This window comes from Emydura macquarii, unplaced genomic scaffold, assembly GCF_026122565.2.
Source record: "Emydura macquarii macquarii isolate MOO-44397 ecotype Brisbane River unplaced genomic scaffold, CSIRO-AGI_Emac_v2 contig_1876, whole genome shotgun sequence".
NCBI classification, from domain to species: Eukaryota; Metazoa; Chordata; order Testudines; family Chelidae; genus Emydura; species Emydura macquarii.
Window position 1 is genome coordinate 28593417 of NW_027132013.1, and position 27020 is coordinate 28620436.

Here is a 27020-nt window from a genome sequence, read left to right on the forward strand (position 1 = left end):
ACACACTCCCTGGCTCTGGGAGGCTTTAGTGTAAACTGGTGCAGGCATTTTTACCACCATGTTAGCTGAGCCCTGTCTGTGCTAGCACTTCCACCATTATTGTTCCTGGTGGAACTGAATCGGTGGAAGCAACCCTGGGAGATTATGGGGATGGAAAGAAAATATAACCAAAACTACACCAGAATGAGAAAGTTGTTCATGTGACTTAAGGCTACTATATAGGGGTGTGTGTATATATATATATATATATATATATATATATATATATATATAGTAGTATATATATAGTACCTGATTTTGATCTCACCTATCCTGTGTCAGTTTCGGGCCAGCTGCACATGTATTCCTCCTCTGAGATCTACCATGGGCATCCACTGTTAGGCTTCCAGTTCCAAGCTGTCACCCATCTTGGGTGGAGACCTGCATCTCCCTCCCTCCTGACTGGGGTAACTTTATGGCTACACAGCTCCCTGCCTACAGTGAGATATCCCAAGCCAGCCAGACTGCCTAAAAGGCCTGCATCTGAGCTTTGCTTTTCTCTTCAATATATTGACCAGTTTTGTAATCAGTGGTTATAAGTTACCACACAGCTCTTTCTAAGTAAGCACTTTTATTCTTAAGGTGAAAGCATGACAGAAGAAGCAAACAAAAACAATAAAAGAACCTACACGCATGCTAAAAAGCTGCTCAGAGGTCACCTTCAATTCCAAGCACCAATGCTGGTAGGTGTCAGTCCTTCAAAGCCACAACTAGGCTTTCCCTGTGGTTACGAGTTCACAACTGTCTCAGATTCAGAACCAGAACAGCAACAGGGCAATTCAGCTGTTCCTTTTTACACCTCAGGCCCTTCATCACCAGTCCCTGGGACCAGGTAATCTGCAGACAATGACCCCCTCCCCACAGCATAGGTTTTTGCGTAATTGGAGGTGAGGAATTTGTATTAATCTCTCCCTACATTCCCCAAGAAATCCACTTCACGTGTATTATCCCAAAAGTCCATTGTTGTCTGGTACATTTTCAGTATAGTCCTTTGAACTCCCAGGCCTCACACCCACTAGAAAGGTTACATACACTCCTGTCTGACAACACCACAAACTTAACACAACAAGCTTTTCAAGGATATTGCAGGAAATTGCCTTATCGATCATGGCCTGGTTTTACATCAGTGTAATATATATCACTCCCCATATGACCCCAATGATAGCATCCTGAGGACCTCAGGGGTACGCACAGACTGGGAGGTGGGGTTGGGCAGCTTAGAGCCAGACCTGGCTTCAAGCACAAGTCTGCTACATGGGTAGTTCTAGCTTCTACAGATTACTAAGGATCTGCAGGGTTTGTGAGTAGGACAATCAGAACATCACAACAGGATCTTCACAGAGGTTATCTCCCCAAAGAGCCTCCTCCATGGATTTTTCTGCAGGACAGGCAGATCGGGGTCATTATTATACTGTTAGTTATTACAATCAGAATCATGGCCACATGGTGCTAGACACTGTACAAACACAAACAGAGATATATTGGACACATTTTGAAGGAATACGTAGGGTACATCTACACACCAAAAGAACTCCCAACAGCAGCATGTCTCAGAGCCTGGATCAACTGACTTGAGCACACAGGACTTGAGTTGCAGGCCTAAAAATAGCAGTGCAGACGTTCAGGTTTGGCTGGAGCCTGGACTCTGAAACTCGGCAAAGGAGAGGGAGGTGGGAGCCCAGGCTTCTGCCCGAGCCCAAATGTCCACTCTGCTATTTTGAGCCCAGTGAGCTGGAGTCAGTTGACCCAGGCTTTGAGAGTATGTTTTACACAGCAATAAAAAACCTGTGGCACCGAGTCTCAGAGCCCAGGTCAGCTGACTCAGGCTCATGGGACTTGGGCTGAGGAGCTAAAAATAGTGTAGATATTTGGGCGTGGGCTGGAGATCGGGCCCTGAGACCATCCCCCTCATGGGGTTTCAGAGCCCAGGCTCTGAATCGAGCCTGAATGTCTACACTGCCATTTTATGTCCCCACAACCTGAGCCGTGCGAGCTCAAGTCAGTTAACCTGGGCCAGCTGTGGCCATGCCACAGGTCTTTTATCACCGTGTAGATCTACTTGAGACTCGCTACCTTGGGTCATTTTTTGCTCTGTAGAAGTATCCTCAAGGCCACATCGCTACAGTGTTCACAATGTTGGGTAATGCTTAGGGTGCAGTGCCATCTTGTGTATACGATGAAGATAGCATATGAGCTCCTTCCTGCATGGATATTGAGGGGTCTGAGCCAGATTCTCATCTTGTGTAAATTGCCGTAGCTCCACAGGCTTCATTGTTGCTATGCTGGTTTACACCAGCCATGGTGTATATGGCCCTACGCATTTAAAATGCAGTGTTGGCTACAATAGTGCCATTGCAAAAAATAACCCTATTTGTGTGGAGTTTATCCATTTCTTGGGAGATTTCTTAGTCATATCTGCCTAATGGGTAGAATCATAGAACCACTGGGTTAGAAAGGATTGCAAGGGTCATCTAGTCTAACCTCCTGCCAAGATGCAGGATTTGTTGTGTCTAAACCATCCAAGACATTATGAATTATGATTTATGAATTATGAATCTGAATTATGATTTGAGAGTCAGTATGGCAGCTGGTTATATACGAGGTAGGATGTACAAGGCCAAAAAAATGAGGCTTGATTTTACAATACAGTGCTGCGGGGTAGAATAATTTAGTATAAAAGTCATGTCAAATGTCTTCTGTGCCAGCTACTCTCAAGATTTTGTCACAAGTTTCAGGATATTTGATGTGCTTCTTATAGTTCCAGCTCCTGAAGTCCTATTATTTCATGAAACTCTGCTTTCATTTCAAAATAAAAATATGTAGCCCTCCAGCTTGTGGAGAAAACCTAGAAACTGTAAACAATGAAGGCTCAATAAAGTGCAAATAAAAAAGAAGCCAAGATGCAATTTAAAATAATCATAATTTTTTTAATCCAGTATCATGAAAGGTGAATGCTTTTGGTTAGCAATATTTAGTCATGTATACGTGAATGGCAAGATTCAAAATAAAGCAAATCTAAATTATAATTGTCATATACATAATTTATGCTCTATATGATTTAGGTACCATTTTGGGGTTTTGTTTTTAATGGTTAAAGACCAAATCTTGTTTCCAGTCTAGACTGACTCCAGGGCTGCAGAGTGCAAGTGGAATGCTGATAGGGGCTCTGTACTGCAGGAACTGCTGTTACAACCAGACCTCCCAGGCCTATCGGGATGATATCAGGGCATGTTCAGGGCTTCTCTCACTCTGCAAAGGTGGGGTCAGGTTTCTTTAGGTGACTGATAGCCTTAATGGGGATGAACATCTATAACAGCACAACTACATGACAGCTCCAAAGTGGAACCGTCAGAGCAAAAACCTCCTCCCACCTCTGGGCAATGAAGCGGAGGGAGGACTGGTACAGCTTCTCCTGGCCATGTGAAGCCACCTCACTCATGGGGAATCACTTTGTCCCCATGTCACCATTACCTCCATCCCATCTCCCAGAGGTGGGTCTGTGGAGGATTACTACAGTCCCTCTAGGACATCCCTAGGAAATAGAAGGGAGCAGGCTTTCTAGAGGAGAACCACTCTGCAAGCATGTGTCAGGATTTGGAACATGTGCAGTCAGGTTCAGTGGTCAGCGACATAGGCAATTGGGCCAGAGGGGTCAAGCCAGAGTCAGTAGCTGAGGTCTAGAGGTCACACCAAGTCAATAGCCAAAGACCAGAGTCTAGGGCCAAGCCGGAGTCAATAGCCAGGAACTGGAACCAAGGGCAAAACCAGAGTCAATAGCCAGGAACCAGGAACAAAGGAAGCTCTGTCTCAGCAGCAGGTCATGGTTATGCCTTGTTGCACAGATGACTTCCTGGTTCTCTCTCCAGGCTTAAATAGTAGGTCTGGACCAATCGGAGATCATGGCAGACCCAGACTGAAGTCCCATGAATCATTACAGCCTTGAGTCCATTTGTATGCATTCATTCTGAGTCCACTTTCAGGAGCTCAGTGGCACTAACTGGACCTTCCCTAGGGGATCAGTCCACAGCCATCTTATGTGGGAGGCTGAGGCTTCTGTGCCCTCTGCTTCTATGAAAACCAGAGTCAGGATTTATTTGAATTTGGTGATTTCCAGGAGGTGGCCTATGGAGCACATGCTAGTACCCTGCAGAAAGCTGGCAGATTATAAGCTAATAGTTCCTTTTTATTTCCTGTTGCTACATCATATTAAAGATTTCTAAAAATACACGTAATACTTTCCAAACAAAACTTTTCCCTGGAAGCAATTGCTATGCTTGCAGTTGACAATGACTGCTATATTAATGTGTGTAATATAAGTGCATTTACTGTAAAGGAAAAAGGAGAGGAGTATATATGGAATGAGAAAGTGGATGGGGGAGCTGAAATGTGCAAGTTCACAATAAAACCACAAACCCTATGAAACTCACTGGGTTCTGGATTTTGTTACAAGCTAGAAATTCAGATCAAGTTCACTGAAAGGTTTGCTAAAGTGCATGAATTTGCATAAGTTTTTGCTAAGAAACCATTTTCATTTCAATTTGTCTTTGAGATGTTGAGCTCAATCAAACCTGTAAAAGAAATTGAAAGCTCCAGAGCAAAGCTGGGGATGGGGGAATAGAACTGGGAACCGAATGTGGATCAAAATCCCAATGGAAATGTTTGCTTTGTGCAAAACAAAATTTCAGAATTTGCACTCTTCTAATGGAAAACCTGGAGGAAAAAAAGAGAAGCAAACCCCTGAAACACAACAGGTTACTCTGCAATCCAACAGAGTTACCTGCAGTATCAATTATTACCAGTTAGTGTCACTATGCCTTACAATCAAGGTCCACGGAGGGTATGTCGCACTGCAGCTGGAGGTTTGATTGCAGATTGGTAAGCAAAGCCTTGCTAATTTTTATGTAGTTAGCATTCTTTAACTAGCAACAAAGACACTGTGGCACAGACCCTGGTATGGGCTAGCAACACATGCACATACCCAGAGTTGTGGGTGGGCTTGTACCACTGACGCTGTAGCTTGTGCAGCAGCATCTTCCCTGCTATTTTTAGCTGGGTTAGCTAAACTAAAGCTGGTGTGGGTGTGCGTGCATGAACTGCAATCACACCTTGGATTGCACTGCAGACATATGCTGAAGTGCCTTACTAAAGTAGGGTGTAGGTGGCGATGAACACAAGAACATAGAAGAGTGAATAAACAACATTCTGATACTAAGGTTTTATACTGACACCCGTGCTCCTAGCATCTAAGTGCTTTCCATGTCAAATCAAAAGCAATACTGAACTCCCTAGTAGCCTTTATAGACCCTTCATTGGGGTAAAAATGCTGGTTGGGGTAGGGATTTTTACATTTTATTAATTTAGGTTTGGGGCAGGTAGATAGAATGGATAGAATAGTGTGTAAGGACTGTAAAATATCCACAAAGAAATGCCAAATCCTAAAAATGGTTTGAAAAGAGCTTCAAAGCTGAGATTCAGGGCAGTTTTTATTTGACCAACTTTTACCATCTCAATTAGTTTCTGTTCCATCCAGTCTTCTCTAACTTCCCTGATTTCCTACTTTTCTTTTTTCTCCTCTCTCTAGGCCTTGCTCCTGCTTCCCATTCACCTTCTCTTTCAACTTTGTGATTGCTAAAATCGGTGTCATCCTTTCTTCCTACTGCTTGAAAAGGCACTTGACAGTGGCATTTCATCTCAGCAAATGGAGAGGGAGACAAATTCTGCCCTCAGGACTGCCCCATTCTGTCAATTTGTTACTCATGTACCTGTTCTGTTTTAGCTCCCATAGGTTTCCTGTAGCTTCATTTTGGGTCCTCTAACAAAGTACATTGTCCAAATAGTAGGCATCCTTGGGGTGAAATATTTTGTAAATTTCAAAACCTATTTTTGTTTACTACAGCTATTCCATCCATCTCTTTACCTGCCAAATAGCCTATGACATTTTAGTCCTAACAGAGTCCTTCACGCAGGTCAAATAATATTTCCCAGCTTTCTCAGAACTGCCTGACTCTTACTAGTGGTAAGATAGAGCTGCTACTAGTAGTTCCTTCATGACACTGAAACCATTCCATTCATCAATCCAGATAAGTGACATGAAGCTTCAGGTCTATCTCTTGGGGTGAAACACCTCAGAGGGATCACAGACTCCATTTTATCTTTTAATGATCATATTTGCTCTTTCACTTGGTAGGTGTTGTATCATGTCAGGAACATTGCAAGGTTATACTACCTCTCTCACATGAAGACTGACTTCTCTTTTATGCTTTTGTTACTTCCTCCCTGAATTGCTGCAACTTTCTCTTTAGAGGTCTTCCAGCAGAGAAATACATCAGTTACACTCAACCCATAATGCCTCTGCCAGCATCTTAATTCAAACTAAAATGTTCTCTCATAGATCACCTGCATTACAGTGCCTGCTACTGAAATGATTTCCCTACTCTTTTAAATGTTACTGTTGAAGACATTTCATGAATTCATCACACATTGGATCATATCCAATGGAGGGATAATGCCGGGTTCTGCCTAACTTCCTGACTTCTAATGATGAAAGTCCACTGATGGGGGAAAGCTGTTGCTGCAACCTTCTCTCCACTGACATGCATATAAAGGGTCAGCAGAGCCCCCAAAGTGGACACTGATGATAAGGGAGGGTGCACAGGTGAAGCCCTGGTTCCTTTAATACTTTTGATAGTCACCACCAGTGGGGCACCTATGGAGTTCTGACCATAACCTAAACGATCTCCTCCTCATGGAAAAGCCTAATAAAAGACAGCAGTGGTATATTGTCTTGGGGTGCTGGGCTAGGCTAGCACACGGAGGTGTGCTTTGTTTTTCTAGTTCTGCTCACAATCGGTACAGCTAATCTGAAATTCTAGGCCTATGTTATGCAGGAAGTCAAAGCAGATGATCACAATGGCCACTTTTAGCCTTATTGTAGCCCATAGGGCTAACCTGCCTTTATTACATTCACTGCCTTGCTTTCATTCAGCCTTTATTATATTCAGCAGTAATGCAAGCAGAATAAGTAATCACTATAACTAATACATAATCTATAGATCGAGCTAAATTTATAATCTATGAATTGTGGCTGATAAAATCTTTCAGTTACACTACAAATATTTAACAAAGCAAAATCCAGTGATTTTGGACAGGATTGAGCCTCATTCTTATTTTTTGTGGTGATGAGCAAATCTCAGGTTTGGTTAAGAATCAAAATGTTTAGATGTTTGTCTGAACTTTTCCAAATCTAGAAAAGGTGCTAGAAAATTCAGGAGAGAAAAGTATTTCCCAATGGATTTCCAGTACATCTCAGTTCTGTCCACACTGGAAATACCATAAAAATGGCTGTTTTAACATTTTGTTGTTTCCATTGCTAATGCCAGATGAAACTGGAAAATACAGGGTTGTAGGAAATTTTAGAAAATATATATTTGCCCAAGAAGATCTAGCATGAGTTTTGGGTAGGCTTTTGTTATACCAGAACAGCTATTTTAGGAACATTGCTTTATCCTTGAGGGTTTCTACAAGAGAGAGGTATTCTCTTTCCATGACCTCAGTCCTTGGATTTTCTGCTAAGATTGACAAGAGTTCTAGTTAGTGCCATATGTGGTTTTGTGATGGGGACACCTGCCATCCACCAGGAACTCAACTGAAATCGCCAAACTCATTCCTTATAAGCCACAAAACAGATGGTAAAGACTTTTGGTCACTACTGGTACTAAAGCTAGATTTGGCGAAAAAAGGCTATGTTTTATCCAGCAACCTAGAGTATAATGGTTCATCCAGCCTCAGTTTTAATACTTTCCTTGCCCACTTCTGCCTGCCACACTAGAAACTCAAGTCTTAATTTGTCTACATATAATAATTATTAAAAGAATTTTTTTTTTTTTTTTTTTTTAAAAAGACTGGATTTTTCTTTGAAATAAAACATGCCAGAATTAGGTGGTGTCTGTTCACATGCATTACAATGGTATTGAGAATGCTAATATATTCAGTTTGAGTGACACCAAAAAGGACTGCAAATGTATGCTGAGCATTGTTGAAAATGCAAGCAAACATATTCTAATAGCACAGAGATAGAAATTTCTGAATTTCTGAAAATGCAAGCAAGCATATTCTAATAGCATTGCATTTCTGAAAATGCAAGCAAACATATTCTAATAGCAAAGATAGACCAAGAAGCCCATATTCTAGTAGCAGAGAATCTTCCTGTTTCACCTGTGGTGCCCCCATACTGCAAAAATCATTCCCTCCTATAGACAACTGGATGTGGCCCCTCTGAATCCTATTACCATCACACCATGTGTCTGCCAATGAGGGATCACTAGAAAGCAACAGAGCTCTCAGGCAAATAAGGCATGCAACCTGTGTACTGCTTTGCTCTCTAGATCTGCACTTTGTCCTACCCCTAGATTTTTGAGCCAGCTTCAAGTCTTTGGGAGAAAGGTTTATTGTGTGGTTGAGATGTAGGACTGGGAGTCAGGAGATACAGGACTTATTCCTGTCTGACCCTGAGCAATTGAGTCATCAACCTCTCTGTATCTCAGTTTTCCTGTCCACAGAAAGGGGATTAGAATTACTTGCCTTCTGCAAAGTGTTTCAATAATTAATTTATGTTAATATATAAAATGCTTTGAATGCCCGTGACAGGAGTCATTAAAGAAGCACCAAGTATTCTTATTTTCCACGAAAACACAAAAGTTGCCAAACACTCAGTCAACTGACAGGATATTTTTAGATGCTTTGCGACTGTGGATATCTCCTTTTTTCCAGGCTGCAGAAAGCCAGGTCCAACATCTGAGAGCTAGGTTACCCTTCTGTAACATGACTGATAGCTGTGTTTTCACGTGGAGATAAAAGTAAAAGGGACAGTGAAGGATAGTGGCAGCAGTTTGGAGCTGTCTCTTTTGGCTCAGCTTCGGCCCTCTTATCTCACCTAATGGCAGAGTGACTGCCAATGTTTACTTGGCCATTCTCATTCACCAGCTGCTCCTGTACCATGTTGTTTTTCTTTCCAGATGGCAGCACAATGTTCCACGATAAAACTGACACAAAAAACAATGCAAAATTTGTCTAAGAGAGGTTCAGCAAGCATGAGAAAAACATCTGATAGCTCTCAGAGCTAGCCAAGTTGCCTGATCTTGATGCCAGAGTAATTATGGAATGATTTGAACAGAGGGTATGAAAAGAAAAAGCCACTGCCAAATTTATCAGGTATATTTCTGGAGGAGCAAAAGAATTAGAGCTTCTAGCCACTTTTTGGCTCTGTAACAAAATCAATCACTGCACTCTGAAAGGCTCCCAGAAGTCCCATATAGTACTGGATCCTTGTGGACTATTACATACTGGCTAATTAATGGTTTGCTTATTTTATATATACACATGTAATTCAATTCTGCTGTGATCTAAGTCAGAGGAACGTTGATGTTATCCAAACAGCAGTATTGTCCTAGGCTCTGTGTTTTGTTTATAGATGTTTTATTTAAAAGTACCATATACATGTTAATATTATTTAAAAGTTAACTTTAATAACTGGCCCCTAGTCCTGAGTTTAACTGTTACAAAAGAAAGAGCTACAACCCAAGCCTTAGTTTTACTTTTTTCCTAATAATTATCAGCCTTGTGTGTGGAACTAATCTGAACAATACCAGGACATTTTCTCAATGCCACACAGCATATTATATATACACATTGCTTCTAGCAATAATAAACATGCACTTAGGTTTTTCTTTCCTCTAAATTCTCGCTACTTCTTGTCTTCTAGGCTCTGATCTTACAATCAGATTCCTGTGCCCCTCTGGAAGCTTACTGATATTAATATGATCTGCCTATTCATGAATGGAGCTTATTGCAGGACTGGGGTGTTAGACTGTAAACTCTTCAGGCCACGGACTCTCGGTATGTCTGAGCACTTTGTCAGTGCTCAACCAATATCTACAATAACTAACCACAGCACTGGGAATCTTGTGGCCTTATGGCTGAAATACAAGCTGAGAAACTGATTTATTTGAGCAAGTCACTTGGCCTCACTCTTTGTTCCTCAATCAATGCAACTAAGGAGAAAAATGCTGAACATTAAGGATGTATGCAGTATAGTTGTAGTTGTGCGAGTCCCAGAATATTAGAGAGACAAGGTGGGTAAGGTAATATCTTTTATAAGTAAGGAGTGTCCAATAAAAGATATTACCTTACCCACCTTTTCTCTCAAACAATTAAGGATGTCTCTGAACACTAGATGTTGTTTGGATGACTCTGGCAGAACAGGAACATGCTTGAACCTGGGCAAGCTTCAAGCTAGTCATGAGTCTCTTTCTCACACACATGGACTGGAGAAACTTTCCTTGAAACTGGTAGGTTTCTGTTAAAGGTTTCAATAAATTGCATTATCTGAAGAAGAAAGGTTTTAGTCAAAAAAATTCCTGATTAGCGCTACTAAAAAACCAAAAAAACCACAAGATTTTATAAAAGAGACTAAACTATGTTTTGGGGGGTGATTTTAGCCCTTCCCGCACCCACCCGCAGCGTGTGTGTGACAACTGCAGTGTAGCCAACTCTCACAAATTAATAGTCAATAAGATGACGGTGACTCCTGTTGCAGGAGCTCTGACTAGGGGACCCCCAACCAATATCAGGGGTCCATTGTGCTAGGCAATATACATAGTAAGAGACAGTCCCTGCCTTGAAGACCTTACAAACTAGTGTCCAACACAGGGGTGAATTTGTGATATCAGAAGTGGAACTCAGACCTCTCAAACTCATTTCATATAGGGGCCACCAAACATCCATTCAATTGGAACAATAACAATGAGTCAAACTGGTGACTTACAGGTTTTAATAAATTCAGAAGGGACCATTGCGACCATCTAGTCTGACCTCCTGTATAACACAGGCCGTAGGACTTCCCCCAAATAATTCCTAGAGTATATCTTTTAGAAAAACATCCAACCTGGAAGTGAAAGCTCTATAGCATGTTAACAATGCCCTGCAACACCCAGTCTCCATAAGTGTTAATATTACACCTTTGAGAGCAAGACTTGCTTTCTGGAAAGATACATGTATTAAATCATGTTCTGACCTTTTTGGAGTTCACACACACAGGATCATCCACTCAGGTAACACAGGCAAACTCTCCCACAGGCTGCACTCAGTCTTTTTCAAACACATTCTATAATAAGTGCTCCCCCTTGTTCTTGAAGGGGCAGCATGCGCTAATCAAAATGTAAATACTAAAAATGCAACATTAATCCATCATCTAAATACAACGTTTTACCATATAAAATCATGCCAACAATAACTCAAGGGTCCTTATACTAACTTTTATACATAGATGTACATTTTCATCTCTGCAAGGATCACTGGCAGGATTCTTACTCCTGAACTACACATCCACAGCACAGCCCTTCTTCACTTTCACTACAGGAGTAGTTTGCTGGGGAAGGCATGCTGCTATCCTCTATGTGAACCAGCTCATACAAGGAGACATAAGACACACATTGCAAGCATTTTACTCACATAATCTACACAGGAAATGCTGTGCATGGGCTAGCTTACCTGAGCTAACTTAAATCAAGCTAGCACACGTAACAACAACAGTGAAGACAGCAAAATCACTTTTGCACCAGTGCAAAACTGCTTGCAGCAAGCACTAAAATCATGTTATGTGCAATAAAATTGCAAGATAGCAACATCTTCCCTAATTTTCACTTTCCCTCACACAGTGCTTCTGTGAAAGGAATCACAGAGGAAATGCCATTGCATTTCTGGAGCATATTTCCATGAATGACTTCCCTAGTCCAAATATGAATATGTATTCTAGTTGAATACCTTTCCTGCCAATGGTAATTCATATTTTTAAAATGAATTCATTTTGGCTAAGTTTGTGCCCCTATTGTGTTTCCTTGCTGCCAACATTTGTGTAATGAACATTTATTGGCACAATTGCTCATGAATTTCAAAAGACACTTGTGCAAGAGTTCAGTGAAATAGTGTTAGATTCACTTACTTGAATACTGGAGCTGGGAATGTTACACCATCATTCAATAAGGCAACAAACCCAACCAATCACAGCTCAGCAACACAGCATGAATGGTTAGTATTGAATACTTGCAGAAAACTGTTTGCAATTAAACCAACAAGGTAAACAAATGTCAAAAATAAAATCTGTTAAATACTTTTAATTAGTGAATAAATTTGAGAAAAATCTGATTTTATTCTGGGATAATGCCTCAGCAAAAAAAAAAAAAAAAAAAAAAAGGCTAACTTGTTCAGGTAAATTACGTATTGTGAATTATTTGGTCAGTTCTATTTTATAGCTCTATATTTTCAGTGACCTGTGATGGGACACCAAATCCCTGACAAAATCTTAACTCTTACGTTTATTCTCTTGGGGAGGGAGGGTGGAAAGCTACTTTCACAGTTTTTATAGAACTACTCCAATTGAAATGAAGATGTAAATCAACATAATTCAATGGTTTGCTACCCTCTGCTGCGATTTGAACATGATTACCCGAACATCACAGGGTTTCAATGGTATATATATTTGTCAATTTAAAAAAACAGCAGCAGCATAACTGATCTCCGTAGTTTCAAACCATTAGACATTTGATGTACAACAGTGTTGCTTGCTCACGTGCCTCAGGGAAGGGTGTTTTACCCCATAGTCATCATCAGAGCATCAGTGCATTGACTACTTCTCAGAAAAACGTGTTTTCCTTAGGAGAGCTCTCAACAGCCACTTATCATGTGCTATAACTCTGTATATCTGGGTTCATAAATGAAGTGGTATTTCACACTAGTTTTTATGGGGGGTGGCAGGATGCACTTTCATCCCTTTCCCTGGTTGAAAATCAACTGTCCTAAGGCAATCAAATAGTTAAGGTCATAGGATTTGCCAAGCACCATGATGTAATTCCTTTGAGTTTACTCACTGCAAAGTGACTTAAGACCTGGATAACGTTCTTTTTCTTGAGATTCCAAGAGGATAAGAGGACCATCTCTATAAACAAGATTAAGCAGCAGTTGACAACGAAAATTTGGCTTTAAATCAGGATGTCACTCAGTCCCTGTGAACTTCTCAAGTTCTTCAATCCTTCTCACATAAATTGCAGCTTCTTAACTAACATTATGTCTCAAAGTGTAGTTATGGTTAAAAAAAGTGATTGTATAAAATTGCACATTCTTACTCAATAGATCTGTTCTTTGTACATATCCAGAAGTATAACTCATAAGGTAAGTAACAAAAATAAGCTTTTACTGCCTTTTACTCACGTAGGCCTTGCAGAACTAACATAGCTAAGAGAAATGAGTTAGGTTCTATTCTGGCTCACATATCATTAATAGAATTGTTAACTAAGATCTAAATTTAACTAAAATACATGCAAGTCATCCAATGAAACAGCCTCTAAAACTTCATGCTTGTTTAGCTATAGCAAAAAGTTTTGTTTCTTGTTTTGAAGAAAAATTCACAGACCCCACAAATTTTGGCACAGAATCTGTCTAGGTTTGTTCCTATGTGCAGGCCACAAACTAGTCTAAGTCCTAGTGGTTTCAAGTTTGTAATTAAAGGTTCACACACCTAAAAATAATGCTGGATTTCTCTTCATCTCAAAGACAGCCTTTGCATCAGTACCATATTCTCCCTTAATACCACCCTGGGGTATTATGTTGACATTGATACTGAGTGAAGGGTATTGCTTCTTTTTTTGATGGTTAACTTTAAAAGTTTTTTTTAAAATTATATAGCATCTATTTAATGGCCATTGCAACCTTTGCATTTTATCCCTGCCCTCCAAAAATAAAATAAAATAAAATAAAATAATTTATTAAGAAAACAAAGTTAATGGCAAGAAAACCACAGACCCAGAAAGATATTTTGCTAAATTATCTCAGCATCTGGTGAGTATTTTCCTCTGCTGTATTTTTTCTGATTCTGTGGAAAATTGTATCCCTTCTTTCTTTTTATTTCAAATGAGGCACTTAGTTGGTCAGAGTTCCTAATAATCTTTGACCTCTGGTAACTCCTAATAAACTTAATCAGTTAGACATTAGGCTAACTCCAGAATTTCTGACTGCCAATAGCTAGACATTTCATGATACATAGTGTATGAATATATACAGACTTTGCTCAGTTGCCAGAGAATAGGATTTCTAGAATTTGGGTAAAAATTACCTTTCATAGTTGGCACAATGAATGAGACAAAACATCTGTTTTCTGCTCCCCTAAGTAAATTACATACAATAAATTCAATTATTGATTAAATGTTCAGACAAATGAAACATCACATTTTTCTCAGTCATAAATGATTACAATTTCCACTGAGTCCTATGTCCTAATACATAACAGCCATGTTAGTTGGCCAGCATCCTTCATGCATGTTATGTGCAATTTTGCCTCTTACACATGCAACGGCCCTCCACTGAACAAATCTGGAAGGTCTCATAGACTTTAAGGTCAGAAGGGACCAATATGATCATCTATTCTGATTTCCTGCACAACGCAGGCCACAGAACCTCACCCATCCACTCCTGTAATAGATCCCTAATCTAATTAAAGTCCTCAAATCATGGTTTAAAGACTTCAAGGTACAGAGGATTCACCAGCAAGTGAGCTATGCCCCCATGCTACAGAGGAAAGCGAAAAACCCGCAGAGCTGTTGCCAATCTGCCCTGGGGGAAAATTCCTTCCCGACCCCAAATATGATGATCAATTAAACCCTGAGCATGTGGGCAAGACTCACCAGCCAAACACTCAAGAAAGAATTCTCTTTAATAAGTCAGAACCCACCCCATCTAACATCCCTTCACAGGCCATTGGCATATCTATCACCACTAGTCAAAGATCAGTCAATTGCAGACTAGGTTGTCCCATCATACCATCCCCTCCATAAATTTACCATCCCCTCCATAAGTCACTACCCATTCCTTCAAATCACTCCCTCACATCCTATCTTTTCCATGATTCCACAAAATATTGGCCAATTGATAGTGGATAGGCTGAGTATGAGCCATGTATAGCTGATGTGTTAATTAAAAAAAATCAATACAGTATATATAAAATGTACAGATAACACCACCAGGCTGTAGAGTCATTCCTATTCTCTCTCTCTTTCTGATCCAATGACTATTCAAGTATTTCATACAAAATGGAACAGCTTCAATAGAAGGGAGTGAGAAACCCTCAAGCTAGACTACCCGATAGCCCAAAGGTTAGGGCACTCACTTGAGGGGGGGATACCCTAATTTAAGTCCATACTTCAATGACTATTTAGTTATTTATACATAGTGTAACAGCTTCAACAGGAGAGACAGAGAGCACTGCCCCAGAATATCCCATATAGCAATGGTTAGAGCACTCTCCTGCAATGTGGGAAATCAGAGTTTAGATCGCGGCTCTACAACAGGTGGAAAGGGGACTTGAACTCTGGTCTTTCACATCTTGGTTGAATGCCCTAGCTGCTAGGCTGAAAGTTGTAAGGAAGGTACCATCTCCACTTCTGACCATTTTGTGACTCTAGCCCTTCATCTCCTTTGGCTTTTATTTTTTAAAATGCCCCAAAACAAAACATTTAGTTTGGGATCAACCAAAATGTTTAGTTTGACCCAAATGAAATTTTTATAACTTTTTTGATTCGCTGAATTTTTCACAGTTTTTTTGGAGATTTGCCAGACAATCAATAAATCAGATATTCACCCAGCTCAACTTTAAATGCGTAGTCATCAGGAAAGCTAAGGCGCTTAATGCTTATTTTGCTTCAGTTTTCACTCAAAAGGTTAATAAAGACCAGACACTCAACACAATTAATATTGACAACCAGGGAGAAGGAATGAAAGGTAACATAGGGAAAGAACAGGTTAAAGAATATTTAGAATAGTTAGATTATTGAAGTCAGCAAGACCTAATGAAATTCATCCTTGGGTAGTAAGCCACTAGCTGAAGCAGTCTCAGAGCCATTAGCAATTATTTTTGAGAACTGGAGAATGGGAGGGATCCGAGAAGACTGGAGAAGAGCAAACATAGCACCTATCTTTAAAAAGGAGAACAAGAACAATGCAGGGAATTATATACTAGTCAGCCTAACATCAACACCTGGAAAGATACTGGAGCAATTTATTAAATAATCAATTTGTAAGCTCCTGGGGGATAATAGGGTTATAAGAAATAGTCAGCATGTATTTGTCAAGAACAAATCATGCCAGATCAACTTAATTTCCTTCTTTGATAGGATTACTAACTTAATGGAGGAAAGCAGTAGACATGATATACCTTGGTTTTAGTAAGGCTTTTGACACAGTTATGCATGACATTTTCATAAGCAAACTAGGGAAATGTGGTTTAAATTACTATAAGGTGGGTTGAAACAACTGGTTGAAAGACCATACTCAAAGAATAGTCATCAATGCTGTCAAATTGGGAGGTCATATTTAGTGGGGTCCCACAGGGGTCAGTCCTGGATCTGGTACTATGCAAGATTTTCATTAATGACTTGGCTAATGAGTAGAGAGTATGCTTATAAAATTTTCAGATGACACCAAACAAAGAGGGGTTGCAAGCACTTTGGAGGACAGGTTTAAAATTCAAAATGACCTTGACAAATTGGAGAATTGGTCTGAAATCAACAAGATGAAATTCAATATAGACTAAGGCAAAGTACTTCACTTAGGAAGGAAAAATCAAATGAACAACTAAAAAATAGGAAATAACTGTTTAAGTGGTAGTACTGCTGAAAAGGATCTGGGGCTTATAGTGAACCACAAACTGAAGATAAATTGTCAATATGATTAAGCTGCAAAAAAGACCAATATGATTCTGGGGTGTATTAACAGGTGAACTGTATGTAAGCCACAAGAGGTAATTATCCCACTCTGCTTATTACTGGTGAGGACCCAGCTGGAGTACTGTGTCCAATTCTGGGCACCACAATTTAGAAAGGATATGGACAAATTGGAAAGAGTCAGAGGAAAGCAACAAAATAACAAAAGGTTTAAAAAAACCTCACCTATGAGGAACGGTTGAAAAAACTGTGCATATTTAGTTTTGAGAAAAGAAGACTGAGGGACAATTTGATAATAGCCTTCCAATATATTAAAGGCTGTTATAAAGAGGATGATGATCAATTGTTCTCTATGTCCACTAAAGGTAAGACAAGAAGTAATGGGCTTAATCTGCAGGAAGGGAGATTTAGGTTAGATATTAGGAAAAACTTTCTAACTATAAGGGTAATTAATCTCTGGAATAGGCTTCCAAAAGAGACCATGGAGCCCCCATCACTGGAAGCTTTTAAAAACAAGTTGGACCAACATCTGTCAGGGATGGTCTAGGTTTATTTGGTCCTGCCACAGCACAGGCAGCGGACTTAATGACTTCTTGAGGTCCTTTCTAGCCCTACAGTTCTAAAATTCCCATGGTAATGTTACTCCTTATTGAACAAAACAAAAAATGATCATCCAGTGTGATTGGTCTGACTTCTCTCTTTCTCTCCCTCATAGGGTACAAAAACACAATGAACATGATATTTTTTCTCCAATAAATGAATTTGTTTTCAAACATCACAATAATTCTAAGGGAGCATTTGTATAAATATTGTTCATATGGTCACAAGGTAATATTGGAGTCTTGACCACACTGAAGCTTCTTACTTATGCTAGCATATTTGTACTCCCAGAATTAAATTCAACCCTGGTTTAACTTCAGTGCCCTGAATAGAGGTATCTAGGGGTTGGCAGACTCAGGACTCAGACAGTGACTGCTCTCATAGCTGGGCAAGAATTTTATAACACTTGAAGTCTGAAAAAAAGCATTTTATTTTCTCAATACAGCTCTGTTTCAAAATTACAAGCCATGGTCTATTCACCAGGGAATTGTATAACTAGTTACATAACACCAAGAAGGGTGTTGATAAAAGAGTAGAGAGTTCAGAGCAAAGCCACCAGAATGATTAAAGGATTAGAAAACATTTCCTATAGTGATAGACTCAAATAATATATTTAGCTTAACATGGAGAAGCTCAAAGGGTGACTTGCTTACAGTCTATAAGTATCTACATGGGGAACAAACGTTTAATCTTTCAGTCTAGAAGAGAAAGTTATAACACAATGGCTGGAAGCTGAAGCTAGACAAATTTAGGCTGAAATAAGGCATACATCTTTAACAGTGAGGGTAATTAACCATTGGAACAATTATAAAGGAGTGTGGTGGATTCTCTAACATTGACCATTTTAAAATCAAGATTGGATGCTTTTTCTAAAAAATCTGCTATAAGAATTATTTTGGGGAACTTCTATGGTCTGGACTATACAGGAGGTCAGATTAAATGATCACAGTGGTCCCTTCTGGCCTTGGAATCTATATCAGATGCTGTATTGACAAAATATAAATTCCTCTAAATAGCTTTCTTTACAATGACTCCTTGCTTTGGAATGAATAAATTGAGAAGCCCAATGAAATGTCACCTATCTGATTGAATGGAAAGTCTTACAATGGGGAGATGCTTATTAAACTATTTTTCAATTAATGACAGACACTGATTACAATCTTTAGGGCCATATTTTGCCCTCATTTGAATCTTGTACATCCCCCTTGAGTTCAGAATTTGGCCTTCAATGTTTTACACATCTTGCAGCTTGTCTTACACCCTACAAATTAGAAAAATTCCAGCTCTATGAAATCCTGTCTCAGTTGCCAAGTTCAAGGAGTGCTGTTGTACATATGCTATAGGCTTGCCATCCCTGAAGGAACATAGGAAGTAAGGTGACTGTCATTCCACTAAAGCAATCCTTTATATCTAATCAGCCCCATTCATTTTCTAGGCTGTGCTTGCCTGACTCAGGCTACTGTTGGAGCATTGCAATCATCCTCCAGTTGGACTTTTCTATACTTCTAGTAAGAGCAGTTGAACTATTCATTGGGCAGCCCAGGTCCCACTGGCAATGAAACTGGTCTTATAGGTCTTTTAATCGCTAATTTCTACCTGGCTAAGGACTCCTTTATCCTGAATAATCTCCTTTTTAAGGCATCAATGTACTCATATCTAGGGCCACTAAAATTCTAGGTAGACACCAGTAGATTCTCTCCCTTCGCTCTCATGGTCACTACTTCTCTTCTCAATAGGATTCTATTTTGATCTATGGATTCTTCAAGCACATGCATTCTATTTCCTGTTGGCATCTAATTCTTCCTCATATATCTGACTGCGTCATGATTTCCACTCCCTTTTTGCTCCCAAATTCCTGCTCTTGTCTACAGGGTGGTCACACTTAACATTTTCCAGTTTTGCCTTTACAACTAGATATCATTCCTGTGATATTCATTGTATTCCTTCTTTTCCTATAATTAATATAAGGAGCACCTAGAAAAAACTGTGAATGCTGCAGTAACTTTAATTGGTTGTAAAGGCTATTGACCGCTGTATATAGAAAATCAGGTTTTTGTTTAAGAAACCTAACACACACATTCTAACAGTGTAGAAAGAGGAAAAAATGGGCTCAATACTTCCCTGGGATAGAATAACCCTTACTCCCCCAACAGAGATTTGTGTCCATTACACACTTTTTCCCTGTCTCCTAATTGCTTGAAAAAACGATGTGTTGAGTTGCCACATATCTGATTGTTCACCATATCATGAATAATATATTGCATCCCACACTATAGGAAATGTATATACAATTGGGTCCTAATTCTGCCATCGGATCTGCAGTTTTTGATTCTTTTTGCAGCGATGCAAATGATTAAGAAAGCTTGAAAGCAGCCTTTACTTACTCCTTTACTTATGTTCCATAACCTCTAAATATGTGGATCAAGTCCAGCTATTGGATTATATTGTACTGTTAAATCAATGCAGAGTTTTGCTAAAAAGTTAACTGGATAGTTTGGATTAAAAATTGATGCAACAATGCGGCCCATTGCCCATGGTCTGCATGAACTTTTACAGACATTACATTTGGAAATTCAGTTAGTTGTAGCTGGTAGGAAAAATAGACTACAGTCATTTGAAAAGTACTAAATTCAGCACATGAATTGTAGTTAGTTGTAGTTATAATTGCAGCACTTTCTTTCAGAGATAACATCAACATCAACAAACTGCTATATTGACCATGCCTTTTATTAGTGATAGCTGTAAACAAATAGCAGGAGCCATGTTCACTTTCTGTTAAAGCTCTGTTCTTTTACCCATTTGATAAAGGTCTTTTGACTGATACACCCTTTGAGGAACCGAAGATAGACTGAGCAGCATTATCTTCTAATAAAAGTAAAGAATTGACTTGTTAATCTCTTTTTTGGTGTTGATATGATCTAAGAAGTGGAAATTGATTTACATAGAGGGTGATGAGAACATACCTAAAGTAACTGAGTTCCTCTATAAAATTTCTAAGGCACCCTGGCATGTTTGCTAATGTAATTCTTTGTTTGATTTCTCGAATCAACACCCTTTTCATTCTTGCAACACTGCCGTTCCATTAACTGTGAGAAAGTATAATCTGAAGAATAATCATGCAGCTACTGACCCACTCTGGTCTCCCTTGCTATTCCTAAAATACATTCCTCAATAGGCATTTCCTGGTCAAGGTTCATATAATATCACATAAAAGTAGGAAAATTTACATTTATGTGAACTTTTGTCCAGGATTCTTCATCACATAAGGCACATTTAGGTTTAGCTATTGACCAGTGAGTATGAAAATGTTGTTTGAAAATCAGCAAGATGCTCAGTGCTTTTGTGGGTAAAGAAATGAGTAAGGAGCTTGTTGTAAGTCAGAACAAGACAGGAGAACCTTTGGAAGGGCAAATTACATAGATAACAATATTCCTGGTGTACATAGCCAGCATAACTATAATTTTGATCTAGGTAACCAGATACATGGAGACAGAAATACCACCTAAATCAGATCTGCCAATGCCAGATGCTCAGAAAACAAAGGATAAGTGCATAGAACATGTTCTCAATAGACATCAGTCAAAATCTCCTATTTTCATGTGAAGATCCTCAAAAGGAAAGATTTTGGTTCTTCATAGTAACATAGTAGATGGAAATAGAAAAGACTCACATTGTTAAATGAATCCCCATGCCAGGCAGGACATATAGATAGTATGATGTATCCATATATTTAAATTCAGCCTCTAGCTTTCTGTAAATTATAAATCTGCTTTCATGCCAGCATATTGACTTTAGGCATATATATTTCTTGAACCATCACAACTACTCAATCTGAGAATACCAGGAATGGAGAAGCATGAGCTGACTGTATATGGGAGATTACTGATGAAGTGTGTCTTATAATGAGTCTTTATATGAAGCAAAGTGCTTTTACTAGAGGCAAATTCCATTTATGTAATACTCATGATCGGATACTCAAATTAAGAGATTTGTTGATTGTGAACCAGTGATTTTCAAAAGTTTTTTTTAAACAAAGACTGCTGGTACTTCTATTATTATGCCAGAAGAGGGCACCTGAAGCTCTCAGAATAGAGACCACATCATAATCAATTCTAGCTGTACATGGATTACTTTTCAGGAAGGTTTCAGAAACCTCTCCTACTTTATGCCAGACTACACAGCAACGAAGAATCTGTCCCTAGACAATGGGCTTTTTCAGACAAACAAGTGTATAGATACTTTTAGAGAAAAATCATGTTGCAATATGACAGCATCTCAAAGGAAAAAAAAAAAAAAAAAAAGAACATGCTTATACACCATCCAAATGCAAAAAGCAACTTTTGAAACTGACATTGCATTAATAACAATCTTTCCTTTTCTCTTTTGTTGGGATTTTGTTTCTTAGGGCTAACATCTTTCTTCTTATCAATCTAACATTTGTAAAAGAGTTTAAGGTCACCTACTGCTTTACCTCACCATAATAAAATGTTAAAACCTAGACTTCATCTGTTATACACTGTTAGACATTCAGTGCCTTAATCCCAGTAACTAATGGCTCTGGGTATGTCTATACTGCAGGGTAAACCCACGGTTCAAACTCAGTCTCAGGCCTAACCCCCCTTTCCATCTACACAAATTGCACTGCCCCAGGCCCCCACCGGGGTGACGGCTCTGAGCCTAACTCAAGCTGGGACTCATGGTTCAAGCCCTATTGCTTTGGAGTGTCAATGCAGCACCACTAGACTTGTGCTCCGGTAGTCCACTGAGAGTATTTCATAGTCCTGTGGGCCAGCTTTCTTTGTCCTCTGGACAGTCAAGTTTGGTGAACAGGCAAGTTATCCCATACTGCACCACAAACAAAGGGCTGAGAGGCCCACATTTTGGGAGGGTGCTACAAAGTCTGGGATATAAGTGGTCAGACTTGGGCCCACATACTGCAGTGTAGACGCTGGAACGTCAGCTAGGGACCCAGGGCTCAACGATTCCTAACTTGGGGTTACAAATGGGTGTAGACGCTCAAGTTCTAAATAAACAAAACCAGGCTCTGCTAACTTGAGTTCTACTGATCCTGTGCTTACATTGCTGTGTGGACATCCTGTATTCCCATGCAGAACACTTGCTTATTAAGTGTGTAAATGTATCTCTTATCTAACTGCAGTTCCATTGATATGGAGACCTGAATGTGGAAAATCCTCACCACTCGTTACTGAGCTGCACGTGTTAGGCCTGATTTTGATCTTAGACTATGGCTACATTAGAGAGCTTACAGCAGCGCAGCTGCAACTCCCTGTGTAGCAGCTCTAAGTCCACAGGAGAGAGCTCTCCTGGCAGCTTAACTACTCTAGCCCTCATGAGTGGTGGTAGCTATGTCAGTTGGAGAAGCTCTCAATTTAAGCTGTAGTGTAGCCATAGCCTTAGTTACAGTGGTTTTGTTACAGTGATGTAGCTCTGTTAACTTTCATGGAAGTACTCCTGATATATACTAGTGTCACTGAGGTCAAAATTAGGCCCACAGTGGTTAAGGACTATATTCTGCAAGATGCTGAGCACTTCTACTGAAGAAAAATCTAATAATACATTTCTTTAAAATACAGAATGAGTTAGTTTAAAGTGCAGTTATTTGATGTAAAATAAATTTGATAATGACAACATTAACATTGGGCAAGAGTGTCTTGCACTGCCCGTATTGGTATTTAGATTGGTTAAAATATCTGGTATGCAGCTGAAACCCCCAATTATGAGGAGAAATATTACTAGCAAAGAGAATTTTCACTTACGTGTCCTTTCCCCTCTCCTATTCAGTTTCAGAGTAGCACACTTTGGGGCACTGGGATCCTGTCAAAAGTGGTTGCCCCTCTCACACGTATTTGTTACAGAAGCAGAAACTAAAAACATTAACAGCTCCAGGTAAAAAGGTTGTACACCTCTGTTGTAAATATCAAGCAGAAAACCAATGCAAAATAATTATGAAGCTGTGGCTTTTATGTTATCTTTTCATTCTACCAGCATTCTAATCCTAAAGAGGTTTATATATACTCTATGAGTGAGAGAAAATAGTCTTCTGGCTGTATGTGAAATTTAATCCACATTAAGTCATTGTGTGTATTTTTATATTCCTTACTATAGAGCTAGAGAAAAATGTAGTGTATGCTGATAAGGAATGCAGGGCAGAGTAGTTGATTGAGACCTTGAAGGGAATGTTGGTAGGAAGAATAGAATACGGTCGTCAGAAAAGTACTAAATTCAGCGCGTGAGGTTTTTTCCCCCTAAAATGTGGAGAATCACAAAAAGATATGACAGGGGTGAAGAAGAGAAGCTTGGAGGATACGTGAATAGGAAAGGAGAATAGGAGAATGATCATGTTTCACTTATTCACATCTACCTTTCTCAGCGACCTTCACCTATTATCATTTGCTGGACCCCATGGTTTGTCTGCTGGACATTGTTGGGTGGATTGTGTGTTTTATTTAGAAAAGTCAGTCAGGATCGCATTAAGATATTTCCAAAGCTTATAGCGGGAGATTTTTACATTGTCTTTGTGGCTCAGCTGGATTACACAACTGCATGCTTAAGTAAAAGCAGTTTTGGATGAAGGAAATTGTCAGATAATGATGGAGGAACAACTAGGTTAAGGATAAAAGATCTTTTTATTGCTTAGACAACTCCAGTCTTATGAACCATCCTTTATGTATATTCTCTCAGTGCCAATATCTTTTTGTGTGCTCAAATGGCTACTCTGGAATAGACGCAAACCTTGGCCACTTCATCTTTCCATGATTTGAATCAGGGGAGGCATTTGCTATGGCAGGGGGGGACATGTGACCTTGGTTCCCCTGCCACCCTCCAGACTTTTCATAGCTCCTTACCAGCTGGTGCTGCAGTGACACCACTGGGTCTGTGGAGCCACTGTAGGGAAGGCTGGGCTGGGGATCCTCATTGCTTTGTTGTCAGTGCTGGCCCCCTCTCCCCAGACCAGCCATCTGTGAGATACCCCCCAATCCGCCACCCTCCTTCTCCACAGGATCGGGTTGGTATGCCGCCTCCCCACCTCCCTCCAGGATGGAACAAGCTCATTAACCCACCAAGAGCAGCTGCAACCCCAGTGGGGAGCTGGAAGCAGGGAGAAGGAAGTGGGGATACTGACACAACACCCTCCCCGCAAATTCCGCTGATCTGCATAAGAGTTTTCTCATTCAGATTACCTGAAATCCAGAATATTATTTACATCATGGTACGTATATAGTCCTAAATGGGGAAGAACAGAGGGAGGAATGTAGGAGGGTGGCGAGGAATGTGTGCTTTTCAAAAGAGCCAAGGATTGCATATATAGTGGTGCAACATGTTCAAACATATGGGCCTATGTTTTTAAGATTTTGGATGTTTCTGCTTTTGGGTTACCAAGTTGAGACTCCTTAAAGAACCAGATTTTCAGTGGTCCTGAGCACTCACTCTCTGAAAATCAGGCCCCTATAAGGTGTTTGAAGTTGAACACCCAAAAACAGATATCCATAATCACTAATATTTTTGGAAAACAGACCATATACTCTCCAGTGTAGCTTTAGAAAAATAAAGGAGTGCAAACGAGAGGCACTGTTTCTAGGGCTCATTTGAATCCCACACAAAACTTGATAAGAAATGAAATACACTAACTATGAAGATAAATGAAAATAATGATGGCTAAACCTTGAAAAGTTTGAAGTAGGTTTTTGCTTGAATACTGTAGGGTAGTGGTTTTCAATTTGTGGTCCATGGACCCCTGGGATCAGCAGACTATGTCGAAGATTTCAAAAGGGGTCCTCACCTCTAGTCGAAATTCTTTAGGGGTCTGCAAATGAAAAAAGGTGGAAAACCACTGCAAGGAATGCTCCTGCACTGGCATGGGAACAGTCTAGGTAACTTAAAAGGTCTTTGGAATTTCATCTTGCCAGTTTTAAAAATCTGTAATAAAATTTTCAAGGTGAAAACACTCTCCTGCACATCATTGCATATATTAATACAACCAACTGTATAAATCACATTATGATATTCCAGAATATTTAACCAGGCAACATATGTCTCAGATCCTACAAGTAGCAGGTATGGGTACCTCACTAGAATGGATGTACCTAACTATTTGAGTACTAACAATATAGTGTTCCAGAATTTTCTGTAGTGATGTGTATTCAGGAAAAATTAATTTGTTATGAAAAATAAAATGAAAAGGGTAACTGTGGAGTGGATTTCACTTCCACAGGTCAATTTATTCGATCAAATACTACAGTATATCCAAGTTTTTCTATTAATGTATTTTACACACGTGATGAGATTATTTTGGTGCAGTTACATTTAACCTTAATGTCTGCTTCTTTAAAGAGGAGAAACTGTGGCTCAGCATCTCAAATTGTCAAAGCAACCTACTGGATTTTTCTTTTTATACATGAAAAGAAATATTCAAATGACAAAAGGGATTCTCAGTATCAAAACTATCACACCAGGATTACTTTGGCAGCAGCATCCCATCTCAAATTACACATGCTTGCATAAAAGAAAGCTCAGAAACTTTCAGTGATAACCTACAACTTTTTCAATTACACATGAAACTTCATGTCATCTCAAGAGATTCAGTAGTGCTGGAGCTGCTACTGAAAATGTTAATTGTATTATTTATTTTTAATCACTTTATTTTTGAATGGGCCAAAAGTAAGTTATCTTCCCCTGCTAGGAACCCTCAAGTTTAATATTAGAAGTTTAGTGACAGTCTAGTAAACCATTAATGAGATTTCTTTTTCTGACAGACAGATGTAAATGTATCCCTCTAATCCTATCCTTTCAGGTCCCTGTCTGCCGATGAATGTTAATAATTAGTAGTTGTGTTCCCCCCTCCCTCTTTATAAAATTGCATTCTTCATAAATACATCATCTTCTTTTTTTTTTGTTTTGTTTTCTCAAAGTACCAGCAGCCCTGACAGCCTCCCTTTGTTCTTATTTTTATAAATAATTTATAATGTAGAAATATCTCTTCTTAGTCTTAAAAAATAAACTAATGGGTGAACATAACATACTGCCAGGAGCAGATCTACCACAAGCTTTAAAAAAAGAGTTCACACTTAAAGGAAGAAGGAAAGAACATTGCATGGAGATCCATTTATCGGAATGTGGACTGATTTTTGTTTGCAGATGTTAAATGCATCTGAGTTACTCTCACTTTAGGCTCTTTTTCAGTTGCTTTTCCAAACTAAACCCCTTCACTGGCTCCACAAAAGTAGCCTCTTTTAGGCTTACAAGTTGTACTGTTTAACTATACCTGTATAGTTAAAGTTATACAACCCCTATAATGCGGACATAGTTATACTGGTATAAATGTGCTTATAGTGGTATAGGTTAATCCTGTATGGGAAGAAAGATAAATTGCATTGGTATCAAGGAACATTTAATCTGGTACAATTGTGTTCACACTAAGGGTTGTACTCCTATAATTATATTGATAAAAAAAATCACACCCATAACTGTCACACTTCTACCGATACAGAGACTATACAGACCAGTGCTCTGTGTCTTTGGGCTTTAAATAGGAGTGCCATAAAAATTCTGTACTTTGCACTGCATTTAATGAAGGTCTAACAGCCATGCACTCCA

At 39.4% G+C, this 27020-nt stretch overlaps 1 long non-coding RNA gene across 2 annotated transcripts in view; it reads right to left on the reverse strand.

The window, feature by feature from the left end:
* The window catches only part of LOC137159709 (uncharacterized), a 151041-nt gene that overhangs the window by 46646 nt on the left and 77375 nt on the right, over positions 1-27020 (reverse strand). Inside the window, exon 3 of one of the 2 annotated variants that reach the window (XR_010921707.1) lies at positions 25099-25230. The exons of the other annotated variant lie outside the window; for it this stretch is intronic. This is a non-coding gene — a long non-coding RNA (uncharacterized lncRNA). Of the gene's footprint in view, positions 1-25098; positions 25231-27020 lie in introns of those variants that run through there. 2 annotated transcript variants of the gene reach the window in all.